At 36.8% G+C, this 17,403-nt stretch overlaps 1 protein-coding gene across 2 annotated transcripts in view; it reads left to right on the top strand.

Moving 5' to 3' along the window:
* The window catches only part of LOC145266995 (opioid-binding protein/cell adhesion molecule homolog), a 112,219-nt gene that overhangs the window by 57,000 nt on the left and 37,816 nt on the right, over positions 1-17,403 (top strand). The window lies entirely within an intron of this gene.

Genomic DNA, 17,403 nt, shown 5'->3' on the forward strand with positions numbered 1-17,403 from the left:
ATTATATATTATTTTTCTATTTCAGATCAGAGTTGAAGTTAAGCTCCAGAAGCTTGTCGAAGAAGGGCATTTATTTATGACTGCAGGTATTCGTATCAATTAAGGCTTAGTATTGGTTTATAGAAGCAATGGCGGCTTCACATTTCTAGGTGTGCAGCTGGCAGTTCAGTTTCTGCTTGAATTCTAGAGGATATGTATTTATCTCTGCTTACGGTTTACCAATAAGTTAAGTTGGATGATCTATAGGACGCATTATTTTTTACATAGAGCAAAGGAGTGGTTCCGATATGAACGTTCGGAACCTCTTCCAGATCCATTGAGTATCGATACACTGTTCGATCGAGAAAGATATTTGGGTTTTCTTTATACTTTGTTTTTTATTTTTATTGCAAAAAAACGAATTAGTAGAAAATTCAGAAGAGAGGCGCAACACAGTTTAGACGATATTGTTAAGAAACGTTTCCGCCGACTTGCAGATTGTCTGTATTTGATACCCAAACGGGGTCGTTAACGCTCTGTTTTAGGTCATAAGCAAGAGGGAAATCAACAGAACTTCCATTCGTCAACTGCTTTGTTTGAGTTGATTAGTAATTCAATATGGTGAACACTGAATTATCCACAGGTATGAATGTCGGCTTAGGGATGAGCAGATAGGGTATAATTAGTTTGCTTAGTGACACACTCAAAGATTGCTACTTCATCCTTGTGGCGATGGTAGAGAGCAAAAATAAATGCTGTGCTGTGAGTAGGTGCAACTCTTAATCACATATATGAGTATTTAGGGTCTTTGTTTAGACATGTCTCTTTAACATGGAAGCTATCCCAAATGTAGGCATATATTCCATGGCAATGGCTTGAGTGTTTTGTTGAAATATTCTTTAATGGCGAAATTGCTATGAATTTTAATACGATTCAATATATGATAAATGCAGTTTACTGATCGAAAAATAAGTGAAAACGGGATTGAGACCCTTTTGTAAAGGTACAATGTTCTCCACAGTTGCTCATCAAAGTTTCAAAACACCGGGTTTTCATCTTCAGCAATGTACAAATATATTGGATCCAAATAAGGATATAGCATATTGGCAGGGATTGATTTTCTTTTCAAACTGATTGGCTGTGCCATTGGCATGTTATACTTGGCTCTTCATATGGGGACATTTGCTGTGTCATGTTGATTAATCGGACTATTATTCTTGTTATTAACACAACGTTTCAGTCGTTCCAACCTGCGACCTCCTTCGGGTGTTGAAAACATGCTTTTTTGTCTTTACTAAGTAAAAGGGGGCTGGCTCTGCATTACAAGAATTCGAAGCGTGGGTTTGAGGGTAGGTCCGTAGATCATAAATAAGGGGCAATCTTCAGGGGTCACTAAGATATTTTTAAAGGCTTTCCCATTACTCAATTCTTCGGAATATCTATACTAATTGTTAATATTCTGTGAGAAAATTCTTCTAATGCAGAACCAACAATCTTTCCTTAGTAGAGATAAAGAAACATGTTTTCAACACCTGAAGAAGGTCGCAGTTTGCATCGACAAAAACGCTGTGCTAATAACACCCAAGATGAGAATAATAGTCCGATTAATAAAATAACACAAGCATTCACATCTCATCTCAAAAATCCAGAATTGTATATAGTGGCATTGTGAGGATTTAAACGTATATATATATATATATATATATATATATATATATATATATATATATATATATATATATATATATGTGTGTGGGTGTGTGTAATTATGTATATATATATGTAATTATGTATATATGTATGTATATATGTATATATATATGTATTATATATGTATATATATGTATGTATATATGTATATATATGTATTATATATGTATATATGTGTATATATATATGAATATATATAATGTGATTTGTATGTGTGTAGTGTATGTTGAACGGTCTGTAACAAAATACTCTGTCAAAAGTTGGTCTACATACTTGAATATTGATATATGGGGTATTTAGACGTGTGGAAGAAATTGGAATCGATGAGTGTAGGTTTTTAATATTGTAGTTAAGCTGAAACTGTCTAGGAATGTAAATGCTAACAAAAACTAAGAATAAACTTAGGTGGTCGTATTATCTGAATTGTTATGACCACTTTCTAATCTTGAGTGTTATTTTCAGAACGTTTCGAGCGATGTAACCCTTGACCTCAGGTGTTAGTCTTTTTTAATGGCATAATCACGTTGGCACCCCAGTCTCTATTAGTTCACCGAATTTAAGCGACATTGAGCCTGTCAAATGTGTGACAAGTTGGTAATATCAGATGCTGTATGTGCTCAAAGCCTGGGAAACGATAGGCGCCGCCAGGCTATCCTTATACAAGACACGCTGTATGAAAAAATACAGCGCCCTCACAACCCCGGAGAATTAAGGGACGTGTCTTATTCATTTCAATCTTATTAGCGAAGTTTATGAAAGATTATCAACTTCATGCTTGTTTATTTTAGTGATGTTTAGTATCGTTCTCTTGCTAGTTGCTCAACTGTTTTTTACAAAATTATTGTAATTAGACGGATTTGTCGTTTTATGACAATTCATGTGTAAGTAGAGACATTACGTATGACATTTAGAACGTGTTCGATAGACTGTGTTATTCTGCTGTTCTATACAAACTTAAAGGTCATGTTATTGGTGTTTTGTTGCTGTAGATTATTAGGCCTTTTATTTCTGATCTGTACTTTCGATTAAATCCGGATCGTATCTCTTCATTCTCTTTTTTTATGAGTTTCGGTTTTTCTTATAGCTCTATTCTATGGCCAAAATTGTTTTCTTTCTATGTGAATGATTTTTTCCAAAGAATTATATTCAGAAAGTCAACATATCTCCTCATCTCTTTCAAATGGGTTGAAATATTAATTTAATCTGGATGTTGATTTGGGTTCAGTTCTAGAGTTATGTATGAAATCGCTCGTTTCGTTCAAGTTAATTAAGGATAATCGATGATGTGTTCCTTCTCATCCTGGGACGCTCATGGATGGGTACCCGTGCGGAGAAAATTTTATCGTAAAATTATTGTCTATTTTTCTCAACGAATATTTCCTGGAGTTCATATATTTCTTTTTCCGGTTCTCTGTTTAGCTCTAAATATATTTGTACTATCGATATCTATCCTATAACGCAATGTATGGTGTTTTGCTAAATATCTGTGCCAGTTGAGAGTTCTTGATGAGGTGCAGAAATATATATGTGATTGTATTGGCTCTGCACTTTCACCGACGAGATATTGTTAGTCTCAGTTTTCTCTATAAACACTATCATGACATGTGTTCTTCAGAATTGTGTTATGGATTCCTTGTTTCCTTTATTCTCGCTAGTGGTCTCCGTCAATTCACTTTTTGATACCTAATTGTAATGCAACTTCCTATTCTTATTCAATAAGGCCAGGCTTGTAGAATTTGCTTTATGCTCACTTGTTCCTATTACTTATATAATTGGACATTTCAGGGCAAATGCCAAGAAGCACCTGCTGGTTTCACGAATTTTGTTCTCGTAAGATCCCTGCTTCATATGGTTTAATGCCATGTTTCTGGAAGCACAGTTTTACAGATGGAACGATTGAGTCTGTTTAAGATTACACGAGGTAGAATCTTATAAACAACAGATAAAAAAGAAATTCCTCTATGGTTATCACACTCACACTTATTTCCTTTGTGCTTAAACAGGTGAATAATTGACGCGTCTTTGAACTGTAGTGGCACGGTACCAAGCCCCCATATTAATGAAAACAGGGCACTTAGTTTCCTGATTAATAGTTGGCTTCCACATTTGTATACGTCTGCATTTATGCCGTCATCACATTGAGTCTTACCATTTGAAAGTTGTCTTACAGCCTATTCAATATCCAACATGGATGGACTATCAGGAAGGTCCCTGATGGTTGGCCTCTGAGAAATATCATCAATTACTCCTCAATCCCCTGTCGATTTTCTGTTTAAAATATTTGAAAAGTGTTCAGCCCAGCGCTTAGTAATTTATTTCTTATCAGTGAGGAGAATGCCATCCGACGAAAATATTGGAGATGCGCCCCTTGAAATGGGACCAAACACCCCCTGAGATTTTGGTAGAATTATTTAAAACCACACCTATCGGCTGCATCTTGTAGGACGGTAGCTTTCTACTTCCACCCATTTTGTTTCATTTTCCGGAGCCGAGATTGTGCCAACTTTTGGGCCATTCTCAAGGGCTTGTGTTTCACTGAAGAATTTTTGTCAGTAATCCATACTTGATGGGTTTGATGCATGTTATTGAGCAGAGGGACGATAGTTGGATCATTTTCATCAAACCAATCTTAGTTTTTCCTTCGGATATATCCTAATGACTCTTTGGCAGAGTCATACACTGCAGTTTTAAACTCTCTCCAAGAGGCCTTAATGTAATTCCCACACAAAACGGAGGACGCCTTTTCCTCAGTAGCCTTTTGAAACGAGTGCATTATCTCCTTAACCTTCAACTTGCCTACATCAATTCTCTTGATGGAAGAATTACGTTAGTTTCAAACAGGGCGCTTGATTTTCATCCTGACTGTGGAACAGATCAATTTATGGTCTGACCAACATTCCCTGGTACTTGAAGAGCGTGTAAGATTTATATCTTGTCTATCAGAACGACGTACAATGACATAATCAATGAGATGATAATGATTAGAACGGGGATGTTTTCAATTGGCTTTCTTGTAATTAAGCAGCTGAAACAATCTATTAGTGAGTAAAAGATCAAATCCACTGCAAAGAGACAATAGGAGAACACTGTTTGAGTTGACTCTACCAATTCCATGTTAACCAATGATATTTCTCCAAAATCGTGTATCATTACCCAAACGAGCATTTAAGTCACCCAAGACAAAAAGCTTATCCTGTATAGAGGCCTTGTTAATCTGTTGACGTAAAGAGGAGTTAAAGCTCATCAGATGAATTAAGTGTAGGTGCATAGCAACTCAAAATATGGCATACCTGTCTTTCCTACTGCAACAGACCAACAGACAGGGACTTAAGATTTTTAGCAATATCATTCCTGATGGCAAAACAAACATCAGATTCACGTTTCTTAGTACTTGGTTTTCCAATCGAATAGAAAGTGTATCAACCTTCAACTTCCTCTAACTGTCACGTGTCAGTAACCCTTATTTCAGAAAGAGCTGCAACAGAAATTCTATGATGCCTTAACACACGTGCTATGATAGCGGTTTTTCGTTCAAGGTTCTGTTTGTTATCCTGGAGTTTTCTTACATTCAAAGTACCAATGAACACATTCGTTCCATGTATTTTGTTTCCATTATTGATTTGGGTGCAAATATTGGATGCTCAGACATCTGCACCTGATGGCAGTGGCATGACCAAGTAAACAATTTTAAGTCACCTTTAATAGACCCCTCACCATAAAGAGAAAAGCAGTGCAATCCTATAAAGAGCTGCTTTGTTATGAAAGAAGGACACGAGTCACCCAATTACTTGCGGGTGTTTTGAAAAACGGCCATCTACCTTTCAACACCTATGTGTAATATTCATGCTAGGAACTACCAACGACATCCTTCACCTGTTCCCGTCACAATCTTATCATCGCTACAGGATTTCTTTATTTATTGTTAGTTAACAAAACATATTGATGTACCAAATCTTATGCTTAAACGAGTGAAAATGGTTTTAAGTGGTCATTGCCTCTGCTGAACAAAGCACACTCTCTCCATCGGATTAACATGGTCTGTATAGGTGAACCCTGTGCCACAGGTCAGATGATAAAACGATCCTAGGATTTTCTTGTAAAAGTGTTCCATCTCCTAGATCAGTTGAGAGCCAACACTAAAGGGCCTGATTCACCCTGGTAAGCTTTCTGTACAGCTGGACACAATACTAGCTATTTCTTCGTCCTTGACCCTAACTGTTAGTTCATTCTAGTGGACACATTGCTAAGCGATGCTCCACCAACACCGTCCACCGTCCACTCACAAAGTTTGCCAGGCCTGCTGGGACCCTACCCAGGGTATAGCTCCTGGAGCTATATATATATATATATATATATATATATATATATATATATATATATATATAAGAGTCATCACTTATCAAGGCCCAGAGGTCACGTGGGGAAAAGGGTTCGAGTCAATAGGACAATATCGTAGTAATCATTAGTAGTGAAAATCTGGTAAGTTGGATTACTTAAGGAGAATAGCGTCGCAAAACCTCGTTTATATTGAGCTTAAAGAGGACTATATTATAGTCAATTGGAAAGCGGGAAAGTGGAAGAGAGTTCCAGAGGTGTGAGGTTCTAAGAAAATGCTTTGTACATGGAATCTACGTTAAGGTTTAGGTATAGATAAAAAGTGAAGGGGGAAATTATTGCTAATGTTTTCCGCTAGACGAGTATTTCTCGTGAATGTTTGGCGAGGCGGACCATAAATTAGAGCCCAGACGAGCAAGCCATCAAAATAATGATAAAGCAGAGACAGGCTTGCAACGTCTCTTCTGTGAAAAACACGTTGCAGGAACGAGAAAAGGAACCCCCACTATGGTAACAAGTATAGTTGGAACTCTGTCAAGGCATGATAAGCTGCTTCTAGCAGCCCCTGCCCACATGTGGCAACAGTACTCCATCCTTGGACGTACCTGGCTCTTATATAGGTAGAAAAGGGTATCAGCAGTGCGATACATACTCGGTCGATAGAAGGATCCCATCATTTTCCAGTGACATTGGCAACGGATTTGAGGTAAGTATTCCATTTCAGATCAGGAGTAAAGGTTAAGCACAGAAGCTTATCAAAACATGGAGCCTCCCCAAGACGAGACCCATTCATTTCAATAGATTCAAGATCTGAGCGTTAATACTGTAAAGAAAGAAACTTGGTTTTAGATTAATTAAAGGTAACCAGCTACTTCTTTCCCTATTCTAACCATGTGCTCAAGATCAGAGGAAAAAGAAAGAGAGAATTTGGTTGGTTACGGCCATTGATGTGTTGTCATAGACTGTACTGTCGTCAACATAACTTTCTACGAATGATCGAAGCCATCTTTAATATAGGCACATATTCCCTGCCCATGGCAATGTTGGGGTCAGATTTGGAAGTTAAGTTAGACTATCCTTTAATTACGAATTCATCTAGGGAAATAGTCGGTCCAATGCCAATTTCGCTCAGGAATAATAGGTCTGGTTTAGTCTCCTGTAATTGGGATTCAGTCTCTGGAAGGTTGGAACGTAGATCCCTGATGTTAGAGAAGGAGACATGGTAGTGGAGGGGCTACGCTGGAAGTTATAGATCTGCGTTTAATTGTGTATTTTCATATTTTTGTGGGGGGATAGATCGACAGAATTGCTTAGAGCAGGGCAAAGGGGGAAAGCAAGAGAGAAAAACAAACGAAGAAAAAACATTTTTTGTAACACATGATAACGTCAAGACTTCACAATTACCCAGTAATATCATATTAAATCCTTCTTAGATAAGAGAAAAATCCAGGTAGTCCTCGACGGTCGCACATCTAAACAATATGATATAAATGCGGGAGTGCCCCAGGGTTCTATCCTTGGACCTCTATTGTTCCTGATATTCATAAATTACCTCCCCGACAACATTGCCTCTGAGATGGGTATATATGCTGATGACACTACACTCTATGGCAGACACGACAGGAAGACGAATGAACACATTTCTAAAGAAATGGCAGAAACACTAGAGGAAGACCTCCAATCTGTAGTGGAATGGGGACAAAAGTGGTTGGTCGCGTTCAATGCTGCCAAGACTAAACTAGTTTCATTCAATAATTACAAGAAACCCTCTCTACCACCAATAGCAATGGCCAACGACCCTTTATCTGAGAGTCCATCTTTCAAACTCCTTGGCCTAACGTTCACAGGAAACATGAGTTGGAACAATTACATTGAAGGCATTGCCAGGGCCGCTGCAAGAAAGGTAGGTTCTCTCTACCGTGCTAGAAAACTACTAACACCCGAAAGTATCCTGTACCTCTATAAGGCCACCATCTGGGCTGGTGCATCTGCTACTAGTCTCTCGCTCCTTGACAAGGTTCAAAAGAGAGTCGCAAATCTGATAGGCCCTGAACTGGCATCTAAGCTTCAGCCTCTGTCCCATCGACGAAATGTTGCATCCCTCTGCCTGTTCTACAAGTATTTTAGTGGTGAATGCTCTGATGAACTGCAATCACTTGTGCCCCCACGACGCGAGCACCCTCGACAAACCCGACAGGCTACTAGATCCCATCCCCACACTGTAGAGGTCCCTAGATGTAAAAGATCTTTTTACTCCAATAGTTTCTTCCCCAGAACCGCAAGACTCTGGAATTCCATTCCAGGTCCCTGCTTCCCCAACAGTACTGACGTGCAGAAGTTCAAGTGTAACGTGAACCGACACCTTGCTGCCCAAATCCCTACATAGTACCCCAGTAGTTGTTGCCCCTGATAGTAGCCCCCTACACCAAAGTGGCAATTTGCCTTGTTTGGGGTGAAAATGTAATAAAAAAAAAAAAAAAAAAAAAAAAAAATATCGAGAAGCCCAACCAGAAGCTACTGTATGGTCCAGAATCCATTCACTAGATGGCAATACAGCAACCCTAGTACTCTTCACCTGATTACAGGACAGCATCTTCAGTAGTTGATCCAATATTTAGGTCGCTGACTATCAAGTTCTTAAACTGGGCGTATAATTGCTCTATCTACCACCACAGTGTTTGATCACTACGGACTTTCTAACTGATGTATGACTGGTTTAGCATGTGCAACTTATTTTACTGCTGTCCCCCATTGACACTCCTTTTCGTTATTTATCTCGTTCAGCTTCTCTTTCTAACTTCATAATATTTCTTTTTCTTTTTTCCTCTCTTAACAAACGACCTCCTCCTTTTTTAAAATTCATTTTAATTTTAATTTCCTTCTTTCTAGTCGTTAATCTTTAACTATAATTTGCTAACTACATATAATCTATATTTCTCCCTCAACGCTTCCTCTCTTTTCCTTTTCTTCTCTCTTACACCCCCTGCCCTCTCGATCCACAACTTCAAATTTTGGTTTTTGATGCTCATTTTTAATTTTTAAGAATCTTTAATTTTTACTTAAATTATCTGAAAAGATCGACAGGATAATATTATTGTCCGATCGATTGAAACAATTTGCAATGTTTTAAGCAAAAAAAAAAAAAAAAAAAAAAAAAACAGATTGAAATAAAAAAAATATTTAGCTCTACTAAATTATTGAGCACTTTTTGTCCCTATATTTTTAACAAAAATACCTCCTAATATATATATATATATATATATATATATATATATATATATATATATATATATATATATATACACACACACTTACAATGGAGTATTTATGTAGACGCGCTGCCTGGAGCGTTCTTCCGTGCCTTGACACAATTCTAGTGGGGTGGGTGAGCTTTCGCTTCCTACAACCCCATTTCAGGAAAAAGTCGTTTCTTATCTCCTTTTTGATTACTATTGAAGGTTTTCGATTGAACTCCACACTTTCATCCTCATCAATAAATTTGCATTAACGAATGTTTTCCACTTCTAGTCCTTCTATTGTCATCAAAATCGGTTAATTCACCGATTTTTCTATTATTGATTGCCTGCTCTAGTCGGGAACCCACTACGATGTACTACGTGGAAGCTTCACATGTCTCTTCGCGGCGACTTAGTCAACAATACATTTGTAGTCTACATTGAGAAAGTAAAGCAATAATCCTAAAACAATATTTTTCCTTGGGTGGGATATTCTAGATAATTTAGGATTACTGCTCACTTTCTCTATAAATATAAACGAAATCATCCCTCCCACCGCGACCCATTCCTACCCCGCCATAAGCACCGGAACTCGAAAGCAAGAGTCAATGAATGGAAAGCCTTCCAATGAGCTGTCTTTTGGATAAGAAGAAAGAAGTTTAATGAATATCTTAACACGTGATACCTCCCCACCGGTATTTTAAAAATTATTTTGGTCCTAAACTGTCCTTATTATAATTCTTTATTTTTGACTTAATTTTGTGTAATATATTTTATTTCAGTCGTTAAATACAAAATTATCTAGAATATTCCCCAAGAAAAAAATTGTTTTAGGATTAATACTTTACTTTCTCTATAAATATAAACGGAATCATCCCTCCCACCGCGACCCTTTCCCACCCCGTCTACCATAAGCACCGAAACTCGAAAGCAAGAGCCAATGAAAGGAAAGCCTTCAAATGCGCTGGAGGTGTCTTTTGGATAAGAAGAAATAAGCTCAATGAATATCTCAACACGTGATAACTCCCCACCGGTATTTTAAAAATTATTTTGGTCCTAAATTGTCCTTATTATAATTCTTTGTTGGGGGTGTCTCTTGGATAAAAAGAAAAAAAGTTTAATACTTTTAAACGGAAAATACTTTAATGTGTTCCATTTCCATTTTATTGGTAAATATGGGAGGGGAATTTATCTTCAAATACCTTTAATTCCGAATTAGAGCTACGGACTTTTACTTAATATTAATAAGTCCTTTGAATATATTTTTTTTTATGGAGAGTAGAAAACGCATTGTGGATGCGTTATCGGAAGCTCTCCTTACTCTCGCTTCTCCTTATTTGTCCCTCGATCCTTATTTTCAATGAGTGATTTTTCTGACAAAGGGTGAAGAAAAAGCTGTTTTCCAGGACGGTATTACTTCGTGAACAGTAGCCTGAGATGTCGGAAATCACTTTTTCCATAGCTACCAACGTAATAGATGTACTGAGACTAAAGCTGCTTTCAGGACCGTCAGCAACCACTGTAAAAGAGTAATAAAAATGCAAGAGGACTATATGTTCAGTCCATTAAATCCAAAGTAGCTGAGCAGCGTATTGGTTCTCACTAGTTTTGGCAAATAGCAAACAGGATCCTGAACAGAAGCTTGCGTTCTATCAATGGACCTGAGGTCATCTCGTCAGCATCAGACAAAGCCAAACTATTTGCCAAGAACTTTGCAGCTAATTATACCCTATGCGACGAAGGTCATCAACTCCACGTATTTATTCCTATAACAGACAACACGCTATGCAACATACAAATATCTGTGCGTGAAGTCGCAAAGCTAGTCAAGAACCTTGATTCCAGTAAAGCAACTGGTCATGACGGCGTTCCAATTATAGTGCTGAAAAAGCTATAACCATAATTTGCCCCATACTTACAAAACATTTTAAGCCTTGCCTTAAAAAAGTGCTTTCCAACACCCTGAAAAGCATCATCAGTATGCTCTGTATTTAAGAATCTAGGTGGTAAGTCATCTTCCTTTCAGTACAGACCAATAATCTCCTGTGTGTCATGAGTAAGTTGCTGGAATCAATATTAAATAGAGAAGTCAACCACCTCAGCACAAATAACCTTCTTCGTGACATGCAATATGGTTACGTTCTGCCAGATCTACAGTAGATGCGCTCACGATTATATATATAGATTATTATATATAGATTAGTGAATCTCTTGACAAAGTCTTCCTTTCTCGGGCAGTTGCTCTTGACATATCAAAGGTCTTCGATGAGGTAGGGCCTACTGCACAAGATTTCCAGGTACAGTACAACTGGAAATGTTTTCTCCATCATTAAATCTTGTCTCTCTGATAGGTGCATAACCACTAGGTTGATGGGCCGAAGTCAGAGGACTAGAGTATTAATACTGGATTCCCTCAGGAGTCCATCCTGGGCCAAACTCTCATCTTGATATATATCAATGATCTCCCAAAACACATACTTAAATCATTCGTTGCCATCTATGTTAATGATACAACCATTTATGGCAACACTCTTCTGAATGGCAATAGACCCACTAAGCAAACTCCTGAATAAAAATCAGAGCGCCTACAATTTGAGTCAGGGACGCCATCGAGATCCAAGCAAGAGAATAAACCATCTGCTCTTCATGGATGACCTTAAGCTGTATGCTAGCTCTGACACCGATCTGCACCACCTTCTGCAGATAATACACACATTCTCCAGTGACATCGGAATGAAGTTTGGCCTGGACAAATGTGCCAAATGTACACTCAGAGCTGGGAAGAAGACCCACACAGAAAATATGCAGCTTAATGAAAACATCGACATCAGGGATCTAGAAGAGCATGAGCCTTACAAGTACCTTGGCATTGAGGAAAACGAGAACATACAACATGAGGGAGAAGATTAGTAAAGAATATGTACGCCGGGTGAGGAAAATATGCAAAACCCAGCTCACCAATAAAAATAAAATTACTGCCATAAACCAGGTTGCTATGCCAGTAATAACATACCGCTGAGTATCATTGACTGGCCACAAAAATACATCAACTGGCTTGATGTAAAGACACGGAAGCTACTAACGCTTCATAAAATAACATATAGAAATCAGTGTCTACCAAGGCTGTATGTGCCCAGGGGAGAAGGAGGTCTGGGACTCTCAGAGATTAATCATCAACATAGGGCAACTATTGTGAGCACCGGTCAGTATCTGAGAAGCTCCCAGAATGACACCCTCTCAATAGTATACGAACATCAAGAGACAAGAGCCAGCAGAACAACATCAGTCACCCAGCTGGCCAAACATTTTGGTCAGAGTTGTCTCTCAGATGAGGACGAAACACCAAACAAGTGTGCCACAGAAATAGCAAGAAAGAGCCGGCAGAAATATACCGAGACCTTTCAACAGATGAACCTTAAAGAATGGGAACAACATCAGCGTGCAAAGTATTTTCTGGGGGAACTTTCTCGGGAATACATAGATAAAGAATGTTCTTTGGACTGGCTCAAAAGAGGATCCCTCCACCACGATCAGGAAAGGGTCATAATGGCTGCCCAAGACCAGGGATAGATGACCAATGCATTCAAGAAGATGGCAGGGATCGGTAATGACAATAAATGCAGATTCTGCCACACAGAATTGGAAAGTGTTGGTCATCTGATATCAAGTTGCAAAGTTCTTCTAGGGGACGGCTACTATACAGCGAGACATGATGGAGTATGCAAGTACCTCCACTGGATCATCTGTAAAAAATTAAACATCCAGTGTAGCAGCAAGTCCTGGGAACATCAACCTGAAAAAACAGTTGGAAATGATTTATATACCATACATTACGACCATGTAATCCCTACAGCCACCTACCTTGAAAATGCTGCTGTGAAACCTGACATAGTTATATGGAATAAGTCAGAGAGAGTTGCAACCTTGATTGAAGTGAGTGTTCCTAATGATGGCGGTCTTAACAGAGCTGAAAGAGAGAAACAGACCAAATACCAATGTCTCATGTATGATATGAAAAGAAACTGGAACCTAAAGGGGATATCGATCATACCAGGTTTCATAGGTGCCATAGGACTTATGAAGAAGAACCTGAAGTCCTACCTAACTAATATTCCTGGTGAACCAAGTGCAAAAGAGATTCAGACAATTGCACTTAAGGGAACAGCGAGGATACTAAAAAGAGCTCTCGGTTGGTTTCAATAAAAAAGTGGGGCAATGTTGGCAGCTGGTTTGGCTGCCCCATACCCGGCATTACAATCTTCAAAGGAAGAAAAAAAACAAAAAAAAATAAACAAAGTTCTATCTGATTCTCTCTCCTCTGATCTATATTCTCTATCTATATAAAAGCCAAGTACGTCCAAGTATGGAGTACTGCTGCCACATCTGGGCCGGAGCTGCTAAAACTATCCTATCCTGCCTTGACAGAGTACAAAATAGGCTTCGTCGCTTAGTAGGGGATGCCCTTTTCTCTTCCCTACAACCTCTATCCTACAGGAGAGACGTTGCTATCCTGTCTTTGTTTTATCGTTGCTCCCATGGCAAGTACTCGTCTGAGCCTCAATCTCTGGATCCCCTCGCCAATCTTTCATTATAAACACCTGTCTAGCTGAAACCACTGTCAATAATTTTCCTCACTCTTTATCTCTGCCGAAACCAAACGTAGATTCTATGAACAGAGCTTCTTTCATAGAAGTGCACATCTGTGGAACTCTCTTCCGTTTGCCTGTTTCCCACCTGACTACAACCTGGATGTCTTAAAGTCCAACATAAACAAATTCCTGATGAACCGCCCCCTTAAGTAAGACACTTTATCAAATCTCAAATACTAACGTACTGTATACACAATAACCCTTATCACCGATAAGTGGTGTCTACCTTGTAAAAAAAAATTGAACTGTATAGAACTTACTATTGATTTTATACATTTATCTTTTTTTTATTTACAATGGCTTGAATTAATGTTTAAAATGCAAATGTCAAGTATCGTGGTCCAATTATTCCCTAAATAGACACATATGTTTCTATTGTGTCCCTGTTTTTTTTGTTTTTTTTTTTCGGAGAAATACTCTTGATTTTTTACGCTAGGCATTTGTGCTGGTGCGGTGATAAAGTTTCAAAAATGCATTTTTCAGGCTGCATCAGAATGTTAACCTTAATCAAAATCGGACTGTTCCTTCTTTACTCGTACTTTTCCCATTATCGATTTTTGATACTTGTCCGAGTTATTCCTTACAATACATACCTAATAACACTGACGGGGCTATAAAGTTCATGAGTACGTACAAAAAAATCGGCAGTCGTGTCCGAGTTCATAGGGAACAAACTCACATACACAAATCCCACTCACACATAATCACACATAAAGTATCTATGTATATCTATCTATCTATCTATCTCTCTCTAATATATATATATATATATATATATATATATATATATATATATATATATATATATATATATATATAAAATCTATCATCAGATTTAAGTAGGGAGCTAGTATGAAAACTTGTACCTATTTACAATGCCTCCCAACGGGACAGAGTTAGACACCAGGGTCGTTTTTTAACGTGGAGAAAAGGTACAAAAATAAAAATTGTCTCAGTCGTGAAGGACTTCTCCTCAACCGAAAGAGAACAAGAAATGGAAGTGCAACATCTGAAGAACAGATGGTATTTATTTGCTCCCCCACCGAGCAAATTAGGCACAAGGCCAATTTTTAATGTGAGGAGTGAAGGGAGGGGGAAGGGAAAAAGGGGACCAGCTCCCGAGAGGTGGGAAATGGGAGCTGGTTAAAGGTCAGGCATGTGGGGTTGCCCCCACATCTGGTCTTTGCTAGTAATAGCTAGTCATAGCTTGCAGTATCTGCCGGAACAGATACTACACTTTGCTCTTGGCCAAAAGGCCAAGAGTATGAAAACTTGTATTACTACCACAACTGAAAAAAAAAACCTTCTTCCATCCATATGCCCGGAAACAAATGCGCATGCGCAACACATTACTCCAATGATCCTTGCTCTTATTACAACTTTATAATCTTTGAATCCACACGATTGGTCAATGTTACTTATGCCATAGTTTTCATCATTATTCAGCTTCTATTCATTCAACTTCGTTTTCCCCTTATCCTTGAGATGCTATTTACTCTGATTAAGAATAAAAGAACAGCAAGGAAGTTTCAATGAAATATCCCAGTAAATATGAACAAAATGTATTTATTTTGTAAAGTGTTCTTCTAAAACATATGTTATAAACTTTTATAAATCAAATAACTGTTAATCAATTTAACATGTACAAAATTCAATCGTTTTTTTCTTCTTGTTTACACAAAAAAGTGTTTATTTCTGCGTTGCGCTTCGATGAATTTTCTTTAGATTAACGTATGCTGACTCGCAGCTTTCATGTGGCGTTATACATCTAAAATTGCGACACGTACAATTATAATATATAGATTATATTTATCACTAGGTGTCACCAGTTCTCCTAAATCAGATATGTATACCAACTGGTCATTGATAAAAGCTAATAAGCTTGTATTTTGTATAATAAACAATGCTATGAAATGATTGCATCAATGAAAGTAATTGACAACATTTGATTACTTAAAAGTATAAACCGACAATTGCTTGTTGGCATTAAGTTTGAAAGCATGGTGTGGTCTACATGGAAGCAATCCGTTGAAATATGTTCCAACGAGATGAAATTCTTAGAAGAAAATCCTTCTTGAAATTCTGTTTTGTCAATATTTAATTTAATTTAGTTTTATATAGAGGTGATAAAATTAAGCTAACTCTGATATTTGTAAAAATGTATATTTTGTGGAAATTTATATTTTGGGAAAACTTATATTTTGTGGAAATTTATATTAAGTGAAAACTTATATTTTGTGAAAATTTATATTTTGAAAAAATTTATATTTTGTTGAAATTTATATTTTATGAAAATTTATATTTTGTTGAAATTTATATTTTGTTGAAATTTATATTTTATGAAAACTTATATTGTGTGAAAATCGTAACAATTTATAGTTTGTGAAAATTTATATTTAGTGGAAATTTATATTTAGGGAAAATTTATATTTAGTGAAAATTTATATTTTGTAAAAAATTTTATTTTGTAGAAATTTATATTTAGTGGAAATTTATATTTTGTAAAAATATATTTTGTGGAAATTTATATTTACTAGAAATTTATATTTAGTAAAAATTTATATTTTGTAAAAATTTGTAAAAATTTATATTTTGTGGAAATTTATATTTTTTAAAAGTTTATATTTTGTGGAAATTAATATTTGTGAAAATTTATATTTTCTAAAAAGTATATTTTGTGAAAAATTAATATTTTGTGAAATTTATATTTTTGTTAAAATTTATATTTTGGGAAAATTTATATTTTGTTCAAATTTATAAATTATGAAAATTATATTTTGTGGGAATTCATGAAGAGTTCCAAAACTTCAAATTATTTGGAGTATCTAAAGTGCTTTTAGGGTGGATTATAAGGTACAACATCCAATTTGAAAATTAAAATATTTCAGATTTGCAAAATGGAAAAAAAATATTTGCTGCGATTATAGAAAAAACGAGTTTTAGCTGTTAAGGTTTTACATTCAAGAACAAAAATATTGAAACTTAATCAACCACCTTTGTTGATTAAAATTAATACTCACACACACACACACACACACACACACACACACACACACATATATATATATATATATATATATATATATATATTCATTATATGCAGAAGTTCAAGTGTAAGGTGAACCGACATCTTGCTGCCCAACTCCCTACACAGTACCCCTCGTGCCTATGTCCCTGAGAGTAGCCCCCTACAACAAAGTGGCAATGTGCCTTGTTTGGAATGAAAATGTAAAAAAAATTAATTTAAAAAAAAATAACAACTCCAGCAGGCCAGACATGAAAATTGCGGTCGAAAGTAACAGCTTCACATACGGTTATGGATAATAATCCAATCATCCAAACGCCCAAGATTCATTTGTTTACACAGTAATATACACTATTGGTAGTTTTATATTATCCACTTCAGGATTAGCCACCTTTATATTTGCTGCTTTTGTTATCTTTCCCGTGGCTGTGCCAAACCACTAACACACAAACACACACACACACACACG

Source organism: Euprymna scolopes, chromosome 4 (assembly GCF_053919585.1).
Source record: "Euprymna scolopes isolate OS-2025 chromosome 4, ASM5391958v1, whole genome shotgun sequence".
Classification (NCBI taxonomy): Eukaryota; Metazoa; Mollusca; class Cephalopoda; order Sepiida; family Sepiolidae; genus Euprymna; species Euprymna scolopes.